The following is a 22,110-nucleotide window of genomic DNA, read 5'->3' on the forward strand; positions in this document are numbered from 1 at the left end:
CAAATGGCTCTTGGCCGAGAAAAGGTTCCCACCCCTGTAACATTGCAGATTCCCTAAAAACAGTGTGCTCACAATCAGTCTTTGATAATGAATAGAGTCTGAAATGAAAAGAGTCTGATGTTTTCTGCTTAAATTGCTTTATATTTAAATCATAGATGATATCTAGAGTGTAATCTATACAATGAATAGTTCCAAGTATTTGATCCTTTTTATTAATTAAATAGGGGGGAGGGAATTGCAGAAGGTAGGGTGAGTGGCTGTTTAATTATCAGTAATTGTTAAAGAAACAGTAACTAAATACCAAATTTGTGTAATGAAAATCTTTTTCTACATCTTTTGACATGATGATGACTATGATAGGTTCTAATGTTTCTGTATTTTACACCAAAGCATATAATCTACATGAAATAATTTGAAATAATTGGACAAAAATATTTTTATTTATTTATTAGTATACAACCCTATCCTACAAGGAACTTGAAGCAGCATAAGGAAAACACATATTGAAATAGTATACTAAAAGGTAACGTTCCTATAAGATGCTACTTTTAGCACTGAAAGAGGTCCTGGACATTTCCTCCTGTGCCAGATATTAACCTTTTAGCTGCTAGGCAGCTGGTAGGTGAACCAGAAGAGGAACCATAGTAACAGACAGGCATTTGGTGAGGGTAGTGACTATCAATCACCTGAGCTGATTCCCATGTTACCTGAAGGAAATATTATATTAAGATCATAAAAATTACCTGACATTAAGACTGTCACAATTCATTACGAAGAAATTGGTCATGTTGTCCATTTGTGTGCACCTGATCAGCCTCACTGTCATTCCCTTCCTGCCTTCTGTCCCTATACCCTATGCCTGAACCAACCTGCTTGACCCAACAGCCTTCAAGTCTTCATCCAGTACTAACTCTTTTATTTTGATCAAATAGGGATTATTTAACCATATGTCTCTAATATACATTTTTAAATTCTGGTTTTTCCATTGTCGCCATCAGACTCCAAGTCCCTGTACTTGGTAACATAATATGCAACATTAGTATTTACTGAAAGAATGGAAGCATGGCAAGATGGAAGACAAGCTAAATGATCTGGGTTGTGGTCTGACCACTGCAATAACAGATTTTTAAAATTTTAAGTGAGTTAATTCATTTCCCTAAACCTCAGTTTTCTCACTTCTAAAGTACAGATATATAAAGGGCCTCATTATTCCCAGCCTTCACTAACCTGTATTAAATGAGAAAGGAGAAGCAGGAAACTAACAGCCTGTCTGGAAATTTCACAGGCCTAATCAGTGTCTGCTACACTCTTCTGAAGTTTCTGGAAAATGTAGGTGGAGGCTCCATTTCAAGTGAGCAGAAGTTGATTCATGATTTAGTCCAAAGGCCATGAGAAACTCAAGAGTCTAAATTGCTGTTTCCTTGAAATTATCCTGTTCCAGTGAACTCGGGTGAAATGAGCCAAAAGCAGACTCTTAGAGAAACTCTGGTGCAGCAAAACTGCTGATTCTCCCAAGCCTCCAACGTGCCCCTGGTGAATCTGCTGACGCCACCTGAACTGGAGCCTCTCACAAGGTTAACAACAGCCCCATCACCAGAAAGGAAGATGTAAAAGTGTCTCCTGACCTAACTTCTGGAAGCTACCTCAGGCCATTTTTCTATTTGAAAACAGACCCACCCTAATGTCACACCCTGTGTCAACCCCTACAAAGTTTCAGTTGTCACTTCAGGGCTTAGAATTTAGTTTATGGCTTTTGAAGACTTTCAGATAATGCCAAACAATCAAGGGTACTTTGAGGCCTTCAGGGAAGGAGGGCAGGTTGTTTGTCCTTAGGGGAGCAATCAATAATAATCAGCATTTCTTGATAACTTCATGCCATGCAATAGCTGTACTTTACATGAAACCTCTCATTTAAACACACGTTTAAAGTGACTAGTGTACAGTAGAAGAAACAGGCTTAGAGAGAATGCAAGATGCATAACTTCTGAAAGATTTTCAATTGACTTAACCCAATCAAAGCAGTTGCTATCCAGAAAGGAAAGTGTCAGGTGTTGTGGAATCTAATGAAACATGCAAGTGAAGTTTTTGTCTTTCTTTTCTTTTAGGGAGGATCACATTTAGCAAACTATTCAACAGAGGTTAGCAACATTTTACGAGTGTCTGCATAAGAGGTATCATATTATTTAGAGTGAATAAAGAAAGAAGCCAGGAGTTCCCAATGCAGTGTGAACTCTCAAGAGAGATGGGGAGTGAGAAAATGGACTTTTAGGAAAAAAGGAAATGCAGTGGGGAAATTATCACAAGCATGGAGGTAGTGGTAAAAATGGCAAAATCATTAAGAAACAGGTATTAAATAGACATATCCTTGGAAAGCTCAGCTTTTAGAAAAGTCCTGAGTCTTTTGACAACCAAACTACATCTGGGAGAGAATTGAGGGAAAATAACATAGTGATGCCATATTAAGATCAGGACTTAATCACCTACAAAATGGAAAAAAATAGCCCTTCACTTACTGAGGATGACTTATAAGAGGAGTGTCATGCCTTTGTGGTAGGTCACACTCATTGATGATAAGTCATATGTGCCTGGTCCACGCTCTTCTGCTCACCCTCTGGTTTCAACCTTTGATGTTCTCATGAGTCAGAAGAGGGGCTTCCCCAGGCTTAGGAGAAGAAATGTGCTTCATTGTGAGAAGAGGCAACTCTCCTCTCTTAACCTGGAAGGGAGGCCTCCAAGCTGCTCAGAAGGTTGCACTTGGGTGGTGCTAGTGTAGATTGTAAACATATTCCTGATTCCCTGGGTATTCTGAAAAAAACTTTGGCTGTGACAGAGGTAGCATTGAGAAAGTTCAGTGAATGCTTTGTGGGATGCCAACTCGGAAACAAAGGAGGACAAGGATGGGGAGCAAAGGGGAAAGAGAACATTTATGCCAGCTATGCCAAGTTAGCACAATGAGACCATCAAAAGCTGAAACCGGATTATGAGCAGAAAAACACCCGCAGGCTATCAACATCAGGTTTCTGATTTTGTTAGAGAGCAGGCAGAGGTATGGGCAGGTTTATGAATGAAGCTGCCAAATCAGCACAGTGCGTAAGCAAGCTCAGCTTAGTGACCAAATCCAAAGTCAAAAGGAAATGGACACTCTGCCCTTGATCTTTTACATGGACCCATTTTTTTTTTCCGGAAAAGCACATTATTAGGTTCCAGTAAACACCCAGTCTTTTATTTCTAGCACCCATTCACCTACAATCACCCTTCCCTTACTTTCATGCTTCTGGTTATCTATTGCTGCATAACGATCCATGCCAAAATACATACAATAACTATTTCATTATGGTCATAGATTCTGTGGGTCACGAATATAGCAGAGCACCGTGGGAATGGTTTATGCCTACACCATGATGTGTAGGGCCTCACTTGAGAAGACTCAGTGGACTGAGGGTGACGTCTGGGGGCTGGAATCATCTGCAGCTTCTTCACTCACAGTGCCTTGTCTGGATGACTCCAACAAGTTTCAGTGGGATCTGTGGATCCACCTGGGGACTCTCATGTACTTGGACTTCCTCACAGCATGGTGACTTCAGGGTAGTAAGCAGTGGCTCAGACATTCAAAAGCAAGTGTTTCAGCAAATAAGCTAGGAGCAACTTGGCCTAGCATTGAAGAAACATATGTCATTCCATTGTACTTCCACTGCTATGGATCAAAGCAGTTATAGGCCTTCCCAGATTCAAGAGGAGTCAACAAAGAGTATGGAAGAATTTGTGGCCGTGTTTTAAAATTGCCCCTCTCCTCTTCTTGGCCATCTCTCCTGCACTGCCACTTCATAACAAGGTTTGACTCTTCTCTGGACAGCGTGTTCTCCTGGACATACCTAGATAAGCACCTCCTGCATTCTTCCACAGGCACAGTTTTGGCTATTGCATTTCCAAAAACTATGAACAAATGGTCTCTGGGCATGCAGGATTTGGGCTGGCCTCATGGTATCTAAGTTTACTTAGCTAAGTCTGTGTGTGCATTATCTTATTGGATCCTTTTAACAGCTCCTTAATAAAGGTATCACTATTTCTTCATTTAAAGAAGTGAGGGAGCTGAAGCTTGGAGAGATTCAGCAGTTGGTCAAAGGTTCCATAGCTAAGCAAATAAGTTCTTGGTAGAACCACAATTTAAACCTAGTCTTAATCACCATGTCATATGCCTCTCTCACCAGTGCTGTTCAATGAATTCTTCTAGTTCTCTGAACTTGGGCATGCAGATTATGATTGCATTTTCTATCCCTCCCTCTACCCCCACCCTTACCAGTCCTGGCCAATGAACTGTAAGCATAGGTATTGCATGTTCTTTTTTTTCTTTTTTTTTTTTTTGGGGGGGGGGGCGGGGTGAAGGTGGGGGGTAAGTTAACTGTGATGGGAGACCCTCTCACAAGGCCCCCAAGCACTGAGATCGGCATTATTGGAGATGGAAGTTGCTCAACCAACCTGAGTTTCCAGATGACTGTAATGAGCAGAGTCCCCTGCTCACTCATAGTGGACATGGACCATGAATAAAAAGTAAATGTTTGTGGTTTTAAGCCACTGAGTATTGTCAATACACAATATAATCTGGACTATATTATCTGACTGATCTTATAATCTTTTTGATCTTCAGTTTCCCTGACCATAAAATTGAGTAATTGCTACTACTTAGAGCAGAGGTAGGGAACATCTGGCCCACTGGCTGTATAAGGCTGGAGAAATAATTTGACCTGGCCCTTCCAAGGCATTAGGGTTAAGTTAATTAAATGTTTGACCAAATATAGTAGGCTAATTTTTAAGTGATAATTTTGTATGGCCAATGAAAGATATTATAAATATCTGGCCCTGGGCAGAAAAGAGTTTCTCCATTCCTGCTCTAGAAAGTCTATTAGAATGAATGGAAATAATGTATGTGTGTAAAATACCTCACTCAGTGTTTAACCTAAAGTAGGATGTACTAACATAGGACATTACTGCTATCACACGTAAGGAGAAAGCATTGCTCTGAGTAGAATGGGGACTAACTTGGCTTATCCCCACTCCTGTCAACAGCCCAGAGGCTCACCCCATCAAGAACCCCTTCATTAGAACCCTGTCTGGCAGCAGAATGATGCCAGCATGGTAACCCCTGGCTACAGAGACATCAGAGAGAGAGAAAACAGAGAATGGGGAAAGACAGAGTGTTATGTCTTATGAATATGATGTTTGCCTGCCAGGACCAGATGAGGGTGATAAGATTTAAGCTAGTAGGTGAAATACAGGGAATGGAGCCAGCCACTTCCCTGCCATTCTACCCTAATTTTGATCACAAGAATAACTTCCTGGAACTGAGGTTTCCAAAATAGATTTCTTTCATAACCAAATAACAACCAGGTAGGATAATCACATTTCAAAAGCTGAGCCTCATTTCCCCCTAGATGAGGAACTTTGAACACTTCCTCTAGAGGGAACTGAGGAAGTGCCTCTTATTCAAATGGATGCTAGTCTGTGATTGTCCAATTATTCACTGCATTCTGCCTTTGATGGCCCAGATGTTCTCAATTTCTTATAATAAATTCTTTCATCTGAAAACTCGTTCTACTCAGAAATGCAAAATCCTCTTCAGTTTGCCAGCTTTTTTTGATGAGCTGGTATAATTAGCCTTCAATTTGCTTATTGTTTTGCAATAGAAAGCCCAAGTTTAATTTCATTTCTGTAAACCTGTAGACAAGAGCCGACCATTCTACCATTTAAGTCATTCTCCTCATTACATTCTGCTTTGGCTCAGCCCATCTCCATCCCCATAATCAGGATGAAATTTTAGGAAACCCATTTTCCCCTTCCTTTTTTTTTCTGCTATAAAAAAAGAAATAATGTTTTCCATTGCAAACTACTTAAATTTGATTTGATAAGAATATTTATTGAATATCTTTTCTATACCTTCTTGTTCTTAAAAAATAACATGCATACTTATTAACCTTTGTAATAACTAATCAGTTGATTAACACCTTTAGTCACCAATATAACTATGTCAACCAATATTTATTGAGCTCCTTCCATAATCCCTATAAACCATGTAAGCCTTGGAAATACAGATAAATATGAGATAGATTCTTAGCCCACGGGTCATCTATTTGTGGAAGTTGGGCATTTTTATAGTAATAATATAACAAGTTACCAATAGTAATTACATTTGCTCTCTCAAAAAGCATTAATTGACAAATATTGATTAAACACTTTGCCATACTTAAATACTAGATCAATTTTTCCCCCATTTTTACACTTCACATTTTTGTGGTGTTACCCAAGCCTTCCTCTTTTCCTAGATTTTTTGTTTCCAATTCCATGTCCTGTATTGAGGGTTGAGGAAAATGAGATGTCTGATATCCTCTGGAACGTGTTCTAGATCTTGGCATAGAGAAATGATGTCTCATGATAGTGAAAGCCTCGGACCTGAGTCAGACAGCCTGGGTTCAAATACGTGGTTATGTGGCTGCTATATTACCTTAGTCAAGTTACTTACCCCTCTATTACTTACCCCAGTTTCCCTATCTGTGGTGGTTAAATTTATGTATCAACTTGACTCGGCCCAGACATTGCATTGTCAATGAGGATGTTTCTGGATGAAATTGCCATTTGAATTGGTAGACTGAGTCAAACAGATTGCTTTCCCCAAACATGGGTGGGCTCATCCGATCAGTTGAAGGCAAGAGTAAAACAAAAGGCTGGATAAGGGGTCTCCACGCCTCCCTGCCTGACTGTCTTCAAGCTGGGGCATGGGTTTTCTGCCTCAGACTGGAACTCTGCGATCAATTGTCTTGGAGCTCCAGCTTGCCAACTATATAGATCTTGGGATTTCTCAGCCTTCGTAATCACATACATCAATTGAAGAACCCCAACTAATAATACTGTTTATAAATTTGAAATAAAAAGATATAAATCATTACATGGCATAAGACAGAGTACTTACAACTGTGTCTGGCACAAATTCATCCCTCTGTGAATGTGCACTGCTATTAATCTCAAAGCTATGGTGCACGCAGCTTTCTGGCCATTTATAGCTGAAGATTGTGTCTTCACTGCCATTGCCCTCATCCTGAGCTGCCCTTTCCAAAGACAGAATTGATGATTCTTTGAAGCGCTTAGCTGATGTATTCATTTTCCCTTTTTGTTATCTCACTTGAAATCACATCATCTCCAGTCCGTGGAAAATGATTCTGTTGGGTCACACACTGATTCAAACAGAGAGACTAGAAATAATCAGAAATTACTTATACCAGTGAAGTGTCAGGTGAGCCTGCACAGGCCATTCTTCCAAGAACATTTTTAGCAATTCTGTAGATAAAAGAGGGTTTTGTGCATCTTTCTTTTTTCTTCCTCTTCTTCCAGATGAGAAGAGCCCTAAACAGACCTTTGTCGAGTAATAAATTTCCAAGGCTAGCAATTTGGATCTCAAAAACCCAGATTCAAAGGAGCCCTCGGTCATAACAAGCACTGCTATCTAAAATAAATGCCTGAATAGCTGCCAGTTAAGGTACACGCTGAGCAGATAGGAAAGGGATAGCTACATTATAGATTGCTCTTGAATTTGAGAGGTCTTTGTCTGAGGACAATAGTAATATGAACAAATATCCAGGTTTTCAGTTATGGGCCATCCAGAGGATCAAGCCAGAAATCAAATTAAATCCAAATTGACTCAGCAATGCCAGCGCCATTAGTATGGAAAGCATGCATCACCAGACATCCTTCCGTGAGTCTCCTGGCTCAGTTCTTGGAAATGGGGCTGAATTATACCCAATCTAATACTTCTAGGTATTTTTTTCTGCTCAACAATGAGGTTATATTGTTCATAATTAAATAGGGTTTGGTTCACAACAATGAAATGATTCCCCCGAGCCTTTCACCAAATGAGAATCCTCTCAAGACTCTAGGCATGTTATCAATAGGAAATGTACTCTATTAGTTATTTGACTATTACTAAATTTAAGCTCTATTAGCAGAATGACCAGGAAAAGTAATAATCACTCATCCATAATTGTGCTTTAATCAATTTAAGCAACTTAATAATAAGGTTCAGTTTTACCCACAACTGCTATTTGGCTACATTTTACTCAATAGTGGAGGGCGGGGGAGAGGGGGGACAGGATCCATTTGTTTCTCTAGGTATCTTTCTGCTCTGACTTGTTCTCTCCTAATATGTTCTATCTCAGGTTGACCAGCAGTCAACCTAATCCATCATCTTTGACACCTCCCTCTCACGTCCATGTCCAATCAATCACAAATCCTGATAATTCTATCACCCACATAGCTTTTATATTCACCTTATCTTCTCCTTTCCTCTGCCATTTCTTTATTCCAGCAAGAACCATCAGAGGTGGGCAGCCCTGACAGAAAGGCATCTTGGGAGTTTCCAGTGGATAGGAAAGAACAAATTATGGCAATAGATGGTAATTAACATTTTCCCCGGATGGTTACACCCTTTGAGCTTCAGAAACTCATTTAGGTAAAATTTTTCAGAGATGGGGTGCTACTAGTTTAAGTCACTAAAAGTCACAGATTTGAGATAACTGAATCCAAAACCAGCATGTTTTTTTGAATGGTTTAACTGAAAATGAGTGGGTCAAAGAGGAAAGCATAATCCTAGATAGTAGTTATATTCAACATTGAGTGGAAGTCAAAACCATGGTTCAGAGGTCAATGTTTGGATTCAAATAAGACTAAATATGCAAAGCAGGATCAGAGAGGTTTAAAGAAAAAAAAGGTAAAGAGCTAATTGTCAAACTCAGATCTAATGGCTTCTTTCCCAAGACCACAACATTAAAAATATTTTATATACCTATAAGCCCCTGGCAAAGGTCAGACTAACCACTTTCCTCCATGGGAGAAACAATCAACAAATGTATGACTTTCTGCTCTCATTTCCAAATTGATTGAAGGCACTGGGCTTTAGTTTGGACAGTTATTGATCATGTGTAACTGGAATTGTATTTAAATAGTTCACTTTTCTTCTCAGAAATGCATTCAACTAACACTTTCAAGTGCTGATAACTTAATCAAATCCCATAATAATAATGATTATAATAATGTTAATAACAACATACTTGTATCACACTTTAGAGTCTATACGATGCATTCTAAGATGCTTTTACATATGCTACCCAACACATTGAAGGGCATTTTTCTACATTAATAGAGATTGGTCTTGAGAGTAAGGACAAACAAAACAAATGATCATTTATGAATTGGCACTGTGTGGTCTTTGTGGCAGTCCCTGTCTATGCTTTTCCTACATTCCCTCCGATCCCTTTGCCATTGCCATTTCTGTGTATCCTACTCTGACTTTTGAGAGCTAGAACATCATGGTTGTTGGCTGGCTGGCCTTAGGCTGCCAGAACCTACTTGGCTCATACATAAGGCATTATAGAAATGACTGGAAATTAACATCTTCCCAGGATGGTTACACCCCTTAAGCAATGACTGATGGGTGAAGGAATATAACCATCCCAGTTTCTTTGCCCCTTGTCTAGGATAATTCTGAAGTATGTATTTTACAGCATTTCCTCATGCCTTCTTAGCTGTCTACAGTGGTTGCTGGGATTTTTGACTATTTTCCCTCATTTTACCTACCCATTAACCTGCCATGTCTCTGCAACTCCAAAATAAACTATGCATCCTTAACCCTCCTCTCAGAAACTGCTTATTGGATAGCCCTATTCAATTAGAGTCTAAAGTATTGGTGTATATTCTGAATCGATGGATAGCATGTGACATACAAGTGATAAAAGTCTCGCTAAACTGAACAACTTAGACATCCATGGTTTTCTTTTAAAAAGTATCTCACTTGTCCATAGTAAAGTAGTGGCTGCTATTATCATGCATTTGTTGAGACAGTTTAAGGATTGAACTCTGAGTAAACAAGATGCTGGAAGCAATGAGTAAAAATTAAGTCACTGACCTTGACCTCCCAGATTTCGTGGTCAGGAGATTAGAAAGAGACACCAAAACAAAGCATTGACTCATAGTGAAACAGTACCCAGGAGCTGGGGGTGTGCAGAGGAAGGATAGACTGACGGATTACACCAATAATCCCCTTAAAGTATATTCAGATTTGAAAGCACCAAAAATAGTAGAGCTAGGGAAATAGCCACCTCTGATCAGAAAGGCCTACTTTTGTAGGGTTAACTCACCATCAGAAGAATGGGTATCTTTAAGACATCATCCAACAGTCTAAAACAAAAGGACAAAATCAGAATTACTGTTTTCAGCAAATTCTTAGAGATCTCAGAATTTATCACAAACCTTGTTTGTCATATCAGAAAAATTGATCTCACAACCAGTTCTTGTCCAACCTGTCTCCAGAGATAGAGTGGAAATAGACACACCAAGTTAGCAACATGTTCTGTTGGAAGGAAACCTTTCACAACAATGCATCAAAGAACAAAGAGCGTGGCGCTTCCTAGAATCTCTGTATCTCAGCCTCACAGAATGATTGTGGAAATATTCACTGAAGTATAAAATCAGCTATCCCCACCTTTTCTTTCCAGTTTTCAAATGGGAGCCAGAAAATCTTAGGCCTCAGAAATAAACCCAACACTTCTTTATACAGTGGTGCCTCGCATAAAGAACGCCTCGCACAGCGAACGCTGCACACAACGAACTTCATTTCATGATTCATACAACGAACTTCGTTTCACACAACGAAGTCGCCCGAGCTTCCACAACCGCTTTGCCCGAGCTTCCACGATCGCTGCCGATGTATTGCATCCTTCCGCGCAGGCACTGCAGGCAGTCGTTAGTCACTGCGCTTAACTTAAGCACGTATCGCGGCAATCGTTCTTCATTACGAATTAAATCACGCACGTATCACGGCAGTCGTCCTTTTAAGTTAAACTCAATACACTGTATCCGGATTCAGCTGAAGCAAACAGGATCAACGATCTTTACTACGATACTCTTGTCCGTTATTTCCGGCAGATGTTGGAGAAAAGAGAAAAACAAACGACTTTGGACAGGTTTTTCATGAAACCATCAGCCAAAAAGCAGAAAATGGATGAAGATGTGCAAGATTCGGTAGACTCTACTTAGTCTGTCTTAAAATTAAAAAAATGTGTGTTTTTTTTTTTAAAAAATTATGTTTTTAGATGTATCTAAATAAAAATAATAACAAAAAATTTATCTTTTTTTATGTCATCTTAGCATATTTTATGCTACAGAACGAATTATTTTTTTTAACATGTATTGTTATGGGAAAACGCGTTTCACATAACGAGCTTTTCGCATAACAAACTTGCTCCTGGAACGAATTAAGTTCGTTGTGTGAGGCACCACTGTACAGTCAATAATAAACAGATGCAATTTGTTTCTCTAAAAAAAAATGCTATACAGAACAAGTGCTTAATACGTTTTCAGAAAGATTGTGATAAATTTGATAGACTCGATGCTAATTACAAATAGGTTTGTCCAATATCAGTCAACCACAGAAGAACGGTTTTTAAATAGAAGGCTGCTATTTATTTAGAAAGTTATCTGCTTACTTTATAGATAGTTACGCTTTGCAAGACCCCCATTATGTAGCATGAATTCTCTTATTCTCAGGATGGTTTCTGCTATAGATAGACAGCAAGACCCCAGACAAGGATACTCTAGCTGTAGGATACTTCTGGGCATCCAGGGGCTTGTGATCCCCATAGAGTTTCTTTGGACCTGGTGGAATGATGTCCATGGGCCCAGGTATGTCCCAGAATAAGCTCAGAGAATCAAGAGCCCAAAAGTCATACACACAACTGTGAATTCTCTCTTCCAAATTATCCCCTAAAATGTTGACCTTACTCCCCTAAAATGTTGATCTTACTCCATGGCTGCAATTTCTCACCGCCATTTCTCTCTTTATACTTATCCCAATTGGGCTTCCACCTCTCTTGTTTTGCAGAAATCTGTTCAAGTCATTAACAACCTCCACTTGCTAAATTCAATGGCCCATTCTCAAGTCGACATTCTACTTTTTGAGTCAATAGCATTTATCACAGTTATTTACTTCCTCCTCATCAATTCACTTTCTTCAGTTGGCTTCCAGGATACCAGACTCTCTAGGTTCCTTTGATTTGGATTCTTTTTCTTTCAAAACTCTTAAGATTAGAGTATCCCACAACCAAATCTCAGTCTTTGCTCTCTTTTATCTACATTTTTTTTTTCAGCCTCAGAGCTCTAACTACCATGTATGTATCAACAACTCAAAAATCCCTACCACTGAAGAACTCCATAGTTGTAAATACAACTGTTACTCAACATTTCTACTTGGATATAATCATAGATTCACGCTGGACTCTGACTCTCCCACCTCAACCATTCTACCTGAATTCTTCTCCATTTCAATTGGTATCATACACACAGGTCAAAAATCTTGATGACATATTAGATTTCTCTCCCATCCCACAAACATACTATTTGCAAATTCTGTTGACTCTACCTCTTCATTATGTCCAGAATCTGACCTTTCCTTACTACCTGATCTGAGTCATCATCATCATCTCTGCATTGTAATTGGTCTTCCTGCCTCCACCTTTGCCTTTTCATTTTACTTTCCAAACAGATCTAGAATTCTCTTTACAAAATGAATGCCATATCATGTTCATACTTTAATTTAAACTTTCCAATGGCCCCAACTTCATGAGATGAGAAGCCAAAGTCTTTACAGTTCCTGCTTTGTCGGAGGCATCACTACACCTCTCTTCTCTCTTTACTATTCTACATCTCTACCTCCAATCTGCCTACCCAGGTAGTCAAGTCCCATCTCCCACACTCCCAACACTAGGTTATTTCAGAACTTTTCCGATGGTGTCTTTGTAGTATATTCAGTGGTGATATTCAAAATATATCCCTGTTACTCTAACAGTGATCCACTGAACAGCGGCTTCAGCATTACCAGATACTTGTTAAAAATTCAGAATCTCTTCTTGACTCCTCCAATCCCCCAATCATAACAATCTGCTTTACAACAGGTTTCAAAAGTTTAGTATGCACATTGAATTTGAGAAACACTGAAAGATTTCACAACTCAAAATGTAGCCTATCTAGTAAAAGAGCAATATGTAAATTGACCGCACCTCTGCTACACCCACAAGCGGTGACCACCAGCCAATGAGGAGCGAGTATGCAAATTAACCAAGTTGGCTGTGGCCACTGAGAGAACAGGAGGCTTGGGTTTCCCTGGCAATAGAGGAAGCCAAGCTTTCCACCTGCTCTGGCCTGCCTTGGCCTCAACTTAAGGCTACAAAGTTTCAATTATAGAAGATAAATAAATCCCAGATACCAGGGCCTCCGCTTGGATCACCAGGGGGTGTAGCTGGCCTGCAAACCACCACAGACCCCTCACTCAGGCCACCCCACGCCCCAAGGAAACCCCTACCCTGATCTGGGACATCCCTCAGGGCAAACCAGCTGCCCCCACCTGTGCACCAGGCCTCTATCCTATCTAATAAAAGAGTAATATGCAAATTGACCATCACTCCAACACACAAGATGGCTGCACCCATGTGGACACAAGATGGCCACCACAAGATGGCCATCAGGGAAGGGCAGTTATGGGGGGACCTAGGTCTGCGGGGAGGGGGGGGGGCAGTTGAGGGTGATCAGGCTGGCAGAGGAGGGAAGTTGGATTTAACTGGGCCTGCAGAGAAGGGCAGTTGGGGGGAACCCAGGCCTGCAGGGGAGAGCAGATGGGGGGGGGGGGGGGATGAGGGAGGGGAACCAGGCCTGCAGGGAAGAGAAGTTAGGGATTACCAGACTGGCAGAGGAGAGAAGTTAGGGGCAACTGGGCCTGCAGGGAAGGGCAGTTGAGGGGGACTCAGGCCTGCAGGGGAGGACAGTTAGGGGCAAATTGGCTGACAGGGGAGCAGTTAGGAATCAATCAAGCTATCAGGGGAGTGGTTAGGGGGTGATCAGGCTGGCAGGCAGAAGTGGTTAGGGGCAATCAGGAAGGCAGGTAGGTGAGCAGCTGGGAGCCAGCAGGCCTGGATTGTGAGAGGGATGTCCAACCACCCGTTTAGGCCTGATCCTACCTGGTTCAGGTATAGGATCGGGTCTAAATGAGCAGTGAGACATCCCTCGAGGGGTCCCAGATTGAAGAGGGTGCAGGCTGGGCTGAGGGACACACACTAACCCCTTGCATGAATTTTGTGCACTAGCCTCTAGTTAGTAATAAGCACACAGAAGGAGGAACATAAGGGGGATTCCAGGAAAGGGCTGGGCAGTAGGGGGTGGAGTTAGGATGTTGGATTAAAAAAAAACATGGCTTTTTTTTAATCCAACATTAAAAAAATCTTCTTTTACTATAAGAGTCCTGTGCAAGTATTTCACTATTTCAACAACAACATCAATTGTAAATACTCATAAACTGAAGATTAACTTCTGAGTATACTAAAACACTATGAATGGGTTACAGATGCATTCTATATTGGCACAAACCCTTGAGCCTTTTTAGCGTCCAAGTGCAGCTTCAGGTCAACAGAGACCCAAAACCCGTTTACGGAAGCATGAAAAGATGAATCTAGTGTTCCTAAGAAGGTGAGCTGAGTAGATGTAAGTCTGACAATAGATCCCAATAGCTCAGCGAGCACTGACCATGTTAATTATACCTGTTCTGACCACAATTCTCTAAGAGCTGCCAATGAGCTTGTCTATATCTTCAACATCTAAATTGTAGCCAGCTGTATGGTATACTTCAACACACTTTTAATGAGGGGTCCATAGACCCACTAGTGCAGTTTTTATTCCAAATACCTAAGCAGTCAGGTGCACAGACAAAAGAACAGCAGTTGGAGTTAAAAAGGCTGGTATCACCAGGTGTTCCTGGCAGAGCAGCTCCAGGGGGCCTGAATCTCTCTGCCATCACACATATCCAATGCTTTGGCAGCTAATATGCCTTTTTAGTGGCATCCAGGCTAGCTGCAGGGTGATTGCTCTAACAATGCATGTGTTTTCTACTAATTAGAACATCATCATTATTTTGAAGTACTTGATATGAAAACATTCCCTTGGATTTGAAACCCATTTGCCTCATCACAAGAAATTTCAACATTATATTTGTCAGTGCAAAAAAGAAAAGCTGTGAGCTCCTTTAAACACACTTTTACCTACTGCAAAGTTTGGGGAGCTGTAAAAATGGTTTTAAATTTTCATCACCAACTAATGTGAATAAATTTTCTTGCCAATGATGTCTATCAAAAATTTGGAAAGATCATTATAATTTCATTTATAAGGCATTGAGTATAGCCCTGTCAAGCACAAACCTGATATGAAAAAAGTATGTTTGTGGAGGTTAATGGCTGAATAAGATCCAACCAGAGAAGCCCACCTGAGATTATAACTATAAACTGTGGATATCAGACAAAACAATAAGCCTCCCAGAGTACACAGAAGCAGGCATATTCCATTGAGGGGTCAACGTCCAGAGGAGAGTTGTACAGAGCTATTTTCCATTTTCACAACTTGTAGCTTGAGGTCAAACTGCTGGCAATCTGAAGTGAGCCGTGTTTGAAAAACCACAGCTTTCTGTCTGGGGAAACCATCCAACCTGGGTTTTTCTTTTTTTGCACTGACAAATGCAATGTTGCAATCTGAGAGAAAGGCAAAACACCAGAGATGAACTCAAAAAGACCCATCTCCCCATAACCCTGGCTCACCTCCAAATAATGTATGCATGGAAAATAATAAAAGCGAGTGAACTAAAAAAGGAAAGACCTGAACTAAAGCGCTACCAATCAAGTTTGCAGTTCAAGTCCAACTAAGTTCATTGCCACCGAAACAAAACCAACAAACATTTATCAGAGAAATAAAATAACTCAATGTCTCCACAACTGAATATCCATAATGTCTAGAATATAAAACAAAATTTATTCAAAATATAAGAAAAACAGGAACGTGAAATATTTTTAAGAGAAAATTGACCTGTAAATCAACTTCAATACATCTCATATATTAGAATTAGCAAAATGAATTTTACTTTTAATTATTTTATATTTTTAATCCTCACCCAAGGATATTTTTAATTGATTTTTAGAGAGAGAGAGAAAGATGGAGAGAAACATTGATGTGAGAGAAACACATCAATTGGTTGTCTCCTGCAAAAGCCTTGAACAAGGCCTGGGCCAGGGAGGAGCCTGCAAACAAGGTAGGTGCCCTTGACCAAATCCAGCTCCAGATCCTTGGGTCCTCAGGCCTATGCTCTATGCACTGAGCCAAACTACGGTAGCTAGGGTGCAAAATGAATTTTAAAACAACTATTATAACTATACTTAGAGAAATAAAAGGAAACATGCTGGTGATGAACAAAAACACAGGAAGTGACAGTAGGCAAATAGAACAATTAAAAAGCAAATGGTAAGTCTGTACTTAAAAAATAAAATATCTGAAATTTACACAATCACTGGATGGATTTAAAAGAATGCCAAGGACATAAGAAAGAGTAAGTGAACTTGAGAAAAAAAATCAATAAAAATTACTCAATGTTAAGAACAAAAAGAGAAATGAATGAAAAAGATTTATAGAACCTAGTAAGTAACATATACCTGTCTAACAATGTGTAACTGAAGTCTCAAAATGAGAGCACCCAACAAATGTGGCAGAAAAAAATGCAAAAACATTCCAATTTGATGAAAGACATACTTTTACAGATTTAAAATGTTCAGAAAACACTAAGAAGGATAAAAATATGACACATATTATAGTGGAATAGTTGAAAGCCAATTGCTTTATTAACAGCTAACTCCTTGTCACAAACCACAGAGGCCAGACGAAAGTAATATATTATATATATATACACATATATATTTTTTAATTAAAATTCTAAAGGAAAAATTTGTCAGTGGAAAATTCTACTTTTACTGAAAATGTTCTTTTAAAATGTTCTTTTAAAATACTGAGCCACAGGTGTGGCTCAGTAGTTGAGCATTGATCCACTGAACTAAGAGGTCACTGGTTCAATTCCTGGCAAAGGCATGTCCCTGAGGTCTTTCTATCCCTCTCCCTTCCTTACTCTCTAAAAGCATTACAAACATATATTTAAAAAATAAATAAAGGGGAAATAAAGTCACAATAAGGTAAAAAGAGACTTAAGAGAATTTGATAAAAACAGATCTACTAGAACAAGAATTACTAAAGGATACTCTTCAGACAGAAGGGAAATTATACCAGATTGAAACTCAAATTCTCAGAAAGAAAGAAATAACATTAGAAGTGGTAAATATTTTTATATATAGCAAACTATTTTTACCATTTTCCTTATAATCTTATTGCAATACATATAACTCTTTAAAAAATTATAAACTTGTGGCTTTGTAATATATGTAGGTAGTATAAACATAAGACCCAAAATGGACCTTTATGGTGGCTAAGTTGACCTACTTTCCATAAAATAGTACAATATTAACTGTGAAAGAAGTGTTAAAACTTAGGGATTTAGATTGCAATCTCTAAATGGACCACTATAATGTAATGCAAAACGTAAAGCTAAAAGACATGGGAAAATAAAAGTGGGATTCTAAAAATAACTAAAGTATATTCCTCCTCCCCCAAATGACAGGAAAAGAATAATAAATAAAAACAACAACAAAAATAAGGAAACAAAAAATTGAAAGTAAAATGGCAAATCCATACTTAATCATATCAATAATTAAATCAACATTATCAACCACCTTGACTTAATTGATACCAATAGAGCACTACATCCAACAACCTCAGAGTACACCATGATTGACCCCTCCCAGTCATCCCTACCCCCCTGAGGGCAAGCCCCCACCTCCCCATTGGTTATGCTAATATGCAAGCATACAAGTCCTTTGGTTGATCTCTAACCACCTCTCCTACCTCCCCTGCTATTTGTGTCTGGGTCTATTTTTGTTCATCAGTTTATGTTATCACTATATCCAACAACCTCAGGGTACACTTTCTTTACAAGTCAAATGGGTCACTTATCAGACTACATGCTGGGCCATAAACATGCCTCAGAAGGAAACATTGTTTTTTTAATAAAATGATAGCCACACACTGGAAGAAAATAGTACATATAATATCTATTTATTATATTTATGCACATATCATATATTTATTATATATACAGAATTTGTCAATTAGAGTCTATTTGCAGCAGGACCCAAATCGGTCTCAGATGCCACTGTTATGCAGTTAAAGAACCCAAGGGACTCTTGAAAGACGGGGAACCAGCTGTAACTTAGAATATTATTGTTCCAGCTAAATGGATAAGCAACTAGGGCTCTAGACTCTTTGGGGACCTCTATGGTAGAGAAATTGAGACAGGATAGAGTGTAGATGAAAAGGTATAAAGTAGAAATGGGCTTTGAAATCATGCAGACTGTAGTTTTACTTTCAGCTCTTTCTTTTTCCAAGCTATGTGAGCTTTGGTGAATTATTTAATCACTCTGTGATAAATATCATTTTACCATAAATAATCAGAATTGCATTGTAATAGACGTGGCTAAAAAATTACTTGAGACTAGAACCCATCTCAGAAGCATAAGTTACTTTAATTCTAGACCCAACCATCGAGGCCCTCCACAGTTTAGTCATAGACAACTCAGAGATGAGATCAAGTTGAGGCTCCTTATGCAAAATTTTGACTCCACTTGACAGGAGCTAATGAAAGCAATGACCAACAGAGCATTTTTATGTGATGACATTTTCCCCATTTTACTGGACAAATACTACCTAAGAGAAAAACACAACTCATACCTCATCTTCACTCAGAAAGTCGCATGATCCTGCACAGCTTCATTGTGAGAGTTGCAGATTATATAGCAACATTTATTTTAGAAAGAAGTATCTTCCAACATGATGATGTATGTAAAAGAAGGCACACTGCCCTCCAAATTCACTCTATTTTTCTTCTCAGAGGCACATAAATCACCACCTTAATGACAGTGTCAGTAATTATTTAATGTGTGTAGAGCACCGCCTTCATTGAGAAGCCAGCAGTGAGCAGTGCCTGCCCACGACAAACAACACAAGCCTCATGGGTGCAGTAACACAGCTGATTGACTGTGCTGTAGATACAGAACATGAGCCAACCACTCACCAGTGGCAGAGAAGTAGGATAGAGTAGCATTTAATGACTGTCCCTTGCACAGTGTGTTCATAAACACAGCTTTAATGGGGATCAGTTAAAAGGAGGCAAACTCCAAAAGAAGAGAGGGAGCGGGTGCTGTGGGAAGGCAGAAAAGAGGGAGCATTTATGGAGAAGTCATTTACATTTTAATCTCATAAAGACAAGAAATTCTCTTTGGCAACTGAATGAATATATATATATATATATATATATATATATATATATGATGAAAATATAAATCACTTAGATGTACTATGCTTAGTAGATAGCATTTTTCAAGACATAATTTCTAAAGCAGGAAATAACAAAACAGCATCTTGATGCCATGCAGATAGGGACCACTGGAGCAGATCCGATGCTGGATAATAAATCAGAAAACTCACTTTTTCACAAAACTTCCTGTAGTCCTATCTTGCTCCCCTAGGGTGCCATTCTTGTTGTTTATCCCCAACTTACTTTCAAATATCCAGTATGTTCAGAACATCTCTAATGTTCAAAGGAACCCCTTACAACTTGCTCCTTCTGATGGCTCCCCATTATGCATACATTTTTCTCTTCAATACTTAACATTCCAGAATGCCATATGCTTAGAGTCCTGTTCTCTACTAGTTATTCTCACAAACACAATGAAGGTATCAGGAGAATACAATAAAATTCAACCAATCTTTGAGATCAGTGTCTTTATTCAAAATATGCTAGGAAGTTGGTCAGAAGGTTGTGGGTTATTATTAAGCTGATTAACAAAATATGCTAGGAATCATGGGAAATCTGAAAATGAACTGCATGCATTATCTCACAAGGAAGGACCTTGGTAAATGTCAAGAGATGAGAACTATGGTGAACAGTGAGCACTGACTATGTTCCAGGATGACAATGAGAAGTTTTTTGCTTAATCTCTTTCACAACATCATGAAAGAAGATGCCGATTGAACTGGTAATGAGACTGAGAAGTTTAGAAATTAAGTGACTGGGGAAAGATCAGGCAGAATAGATTGGGAGGATTAGGATTTAGTTTCAAATTACTACTAATTTCTAAAATACGTATCTTTTCATTATACTTTATCTCAATGAAGACTTCTGGCAAAAGATGAATTTTAACTTTAGGAATGTCCAATACATGCATGAATGGCTTGTTTAGGACCCAGATTCAATAGATATGGGTATAGATTCCAATTATAGAAGAAAGTCATGATCCTTCTTGACAGATACTTTCTTTAATGTGTGTTTGTTTACATTTGGATCCAAAAAACATGATTGCTATTATTTTAACATTTAACATTTAACATTTAACACTTACTAATTAATAACAATAGTAATATGTTTTACATATAGATATATTTTCAATATGTTCAAAGTATATTGATGGCATCATTTTAAGCACTTAAAATTCTTTTAAGGCATGCATAAAGAAAAAAATATGATTATGCTATGTTGCTGATAAATCAACTAGTACCCCACTCACATAATAAATTCAAGAGGCAGAATTTGAAACAGGTTTTTCACCTGGTAGTATAGTGTTTTTAAAGCTAAACTATATACACCTTGAAGAAAAAAAATTTCAATGAAGCTAAATGTTAAACAGGATAGTTTAGACTCTGTTAGAACTGGAGCAGGATATAGTGCTGCCATCTATCCCATCTCTTAGCTTTCACACAATTCTGCATTTTCAAATTAATGAACTCATATTAAACAAACAAAAAAGATATCTGAATGTAAGTAAATATACAGGATTGGGCAAAAGTAGGTTTACAGTGTGAGTACATGAAACAGCTTATTAATGCATTGTTATTTATTAATTATTGTATTATGTTCTATATGAACAACTGTAAAACTTCTTTTGCCCCTTGTGTGTACAATCTAAAGAGAGATTTCTTCTAACAATAATTACAAATAGAAGTTGTGAATATATTTTATTTATTCACTTATTCAACAAACTTTTAGTAACTGAGACTAGACCAGCGGCCACCTACTGTGGAGGTAATAGATTGTACTCAAATAGTCCAGTTAAGTCACAAAATTAAATAAAGACCCAAAGAACAAAAATAACAAGCCCGAAGGAAAGGGTGGAAATATCAGAGTCTAAAGTTGTCATAATATATTATTACAATCATTTAAATGTCCAATTTTCAACAAAAAATTATGAGCCATACAAAGAAAAAGGGAAGTACAACCCATACACAGGGGGAATAAGCAAGTAACAGAATTAGCTTTTGAGAGGTCCCAGACGGATCAAAGGCAAAGATAAAAATTAGTTTTGATAAATATGTTCCAAGAACTAAAAGAAAATATAATTAAAGGAGTAAAGAAAGGCATGATGAAAATATATCATCAAATAGAAAATATTAATAAAGAAACAGCAACATGATTTAGAGGAGTAATGGATAAGAATTTCCAAAATTTGAAGAAACCATTATTCTAACTTTCAAGAACGCTAAGTAGGATAATGATAAAGTAATCTACACCCAGACATGTCACAGGAGAAAATGTAGAAAGACAAAAACAAAGAAAATCTTGAGAGTAGGAAGAGGAAATTGACTCATCATACCCAGCTGACATCTCATCAGAAATCGTGAAGGCCAGAGACAAAGTACTGAGAGAGAAAAATAAAAACTGTCAAACAAGAATTTTATATCAACAAGACAATCTTTATAAAAGAAAAGATAAATAAAAACACTACAGGTAATCAAAAGACAGAGAGTTTGTTGCTAAGCCACCTCATTTGTAAGAAATATTAAAGGGAGTTCTTCAGAATGGAAGCAAGTAATCCAGACATGCACACACACACACACACACACACACACACACAGAAGCCACTGGGAAAGGTAATTATTAGGTAGTGATGACATTTTTGCATGTTTATTTATTCACTTATTCAACAAACTTTTAGTAACTGAGACTAGACCAGCGGCCACCTACTGTGGAGGTAATAGATTCTCTTAACTGATTTTAAAAGCAATTGTATAAAATATGCATGTAATTTATTGTTGGACCTATAACATATA

At 38.5% G+C, this 22,110-nt stretch overlaps 1 long non-coding RNA gene across 1 annotated transcript in view; it reads right to left on the bottom strand.

Moving 5' to 3' along the window:
- Positions 1–22,110, bottom strand: part of LOC311620979 — a 123,672-nt gene that overhangs the window by 64,013 nt on the left and 37,549 nt on the right. The window contains exon 3 of the long non-coding RNA XR_014794776.1: positions 10,179–10,218. This is a non-coding gene — a long non-coding RNA (uncharacterized lncRNA). The remainder of the gene's footprint in view (positions 1–10,178; positions 10,219–22,110) is intronic.

Source organism: Pipistrellus hanaki, assembly GCF_964339955.1.
Source record: "Pipistrellus hanaki genome assembly, chromosome: 4".
Classification (NCBI taxonomy): domain Eukaryota; kingdom Metazoa; phylum Chordata; class Mammalia; order Chiroptera; family Vespertilionidae; genus Pipistrellus; species Pipistrellus hanaki.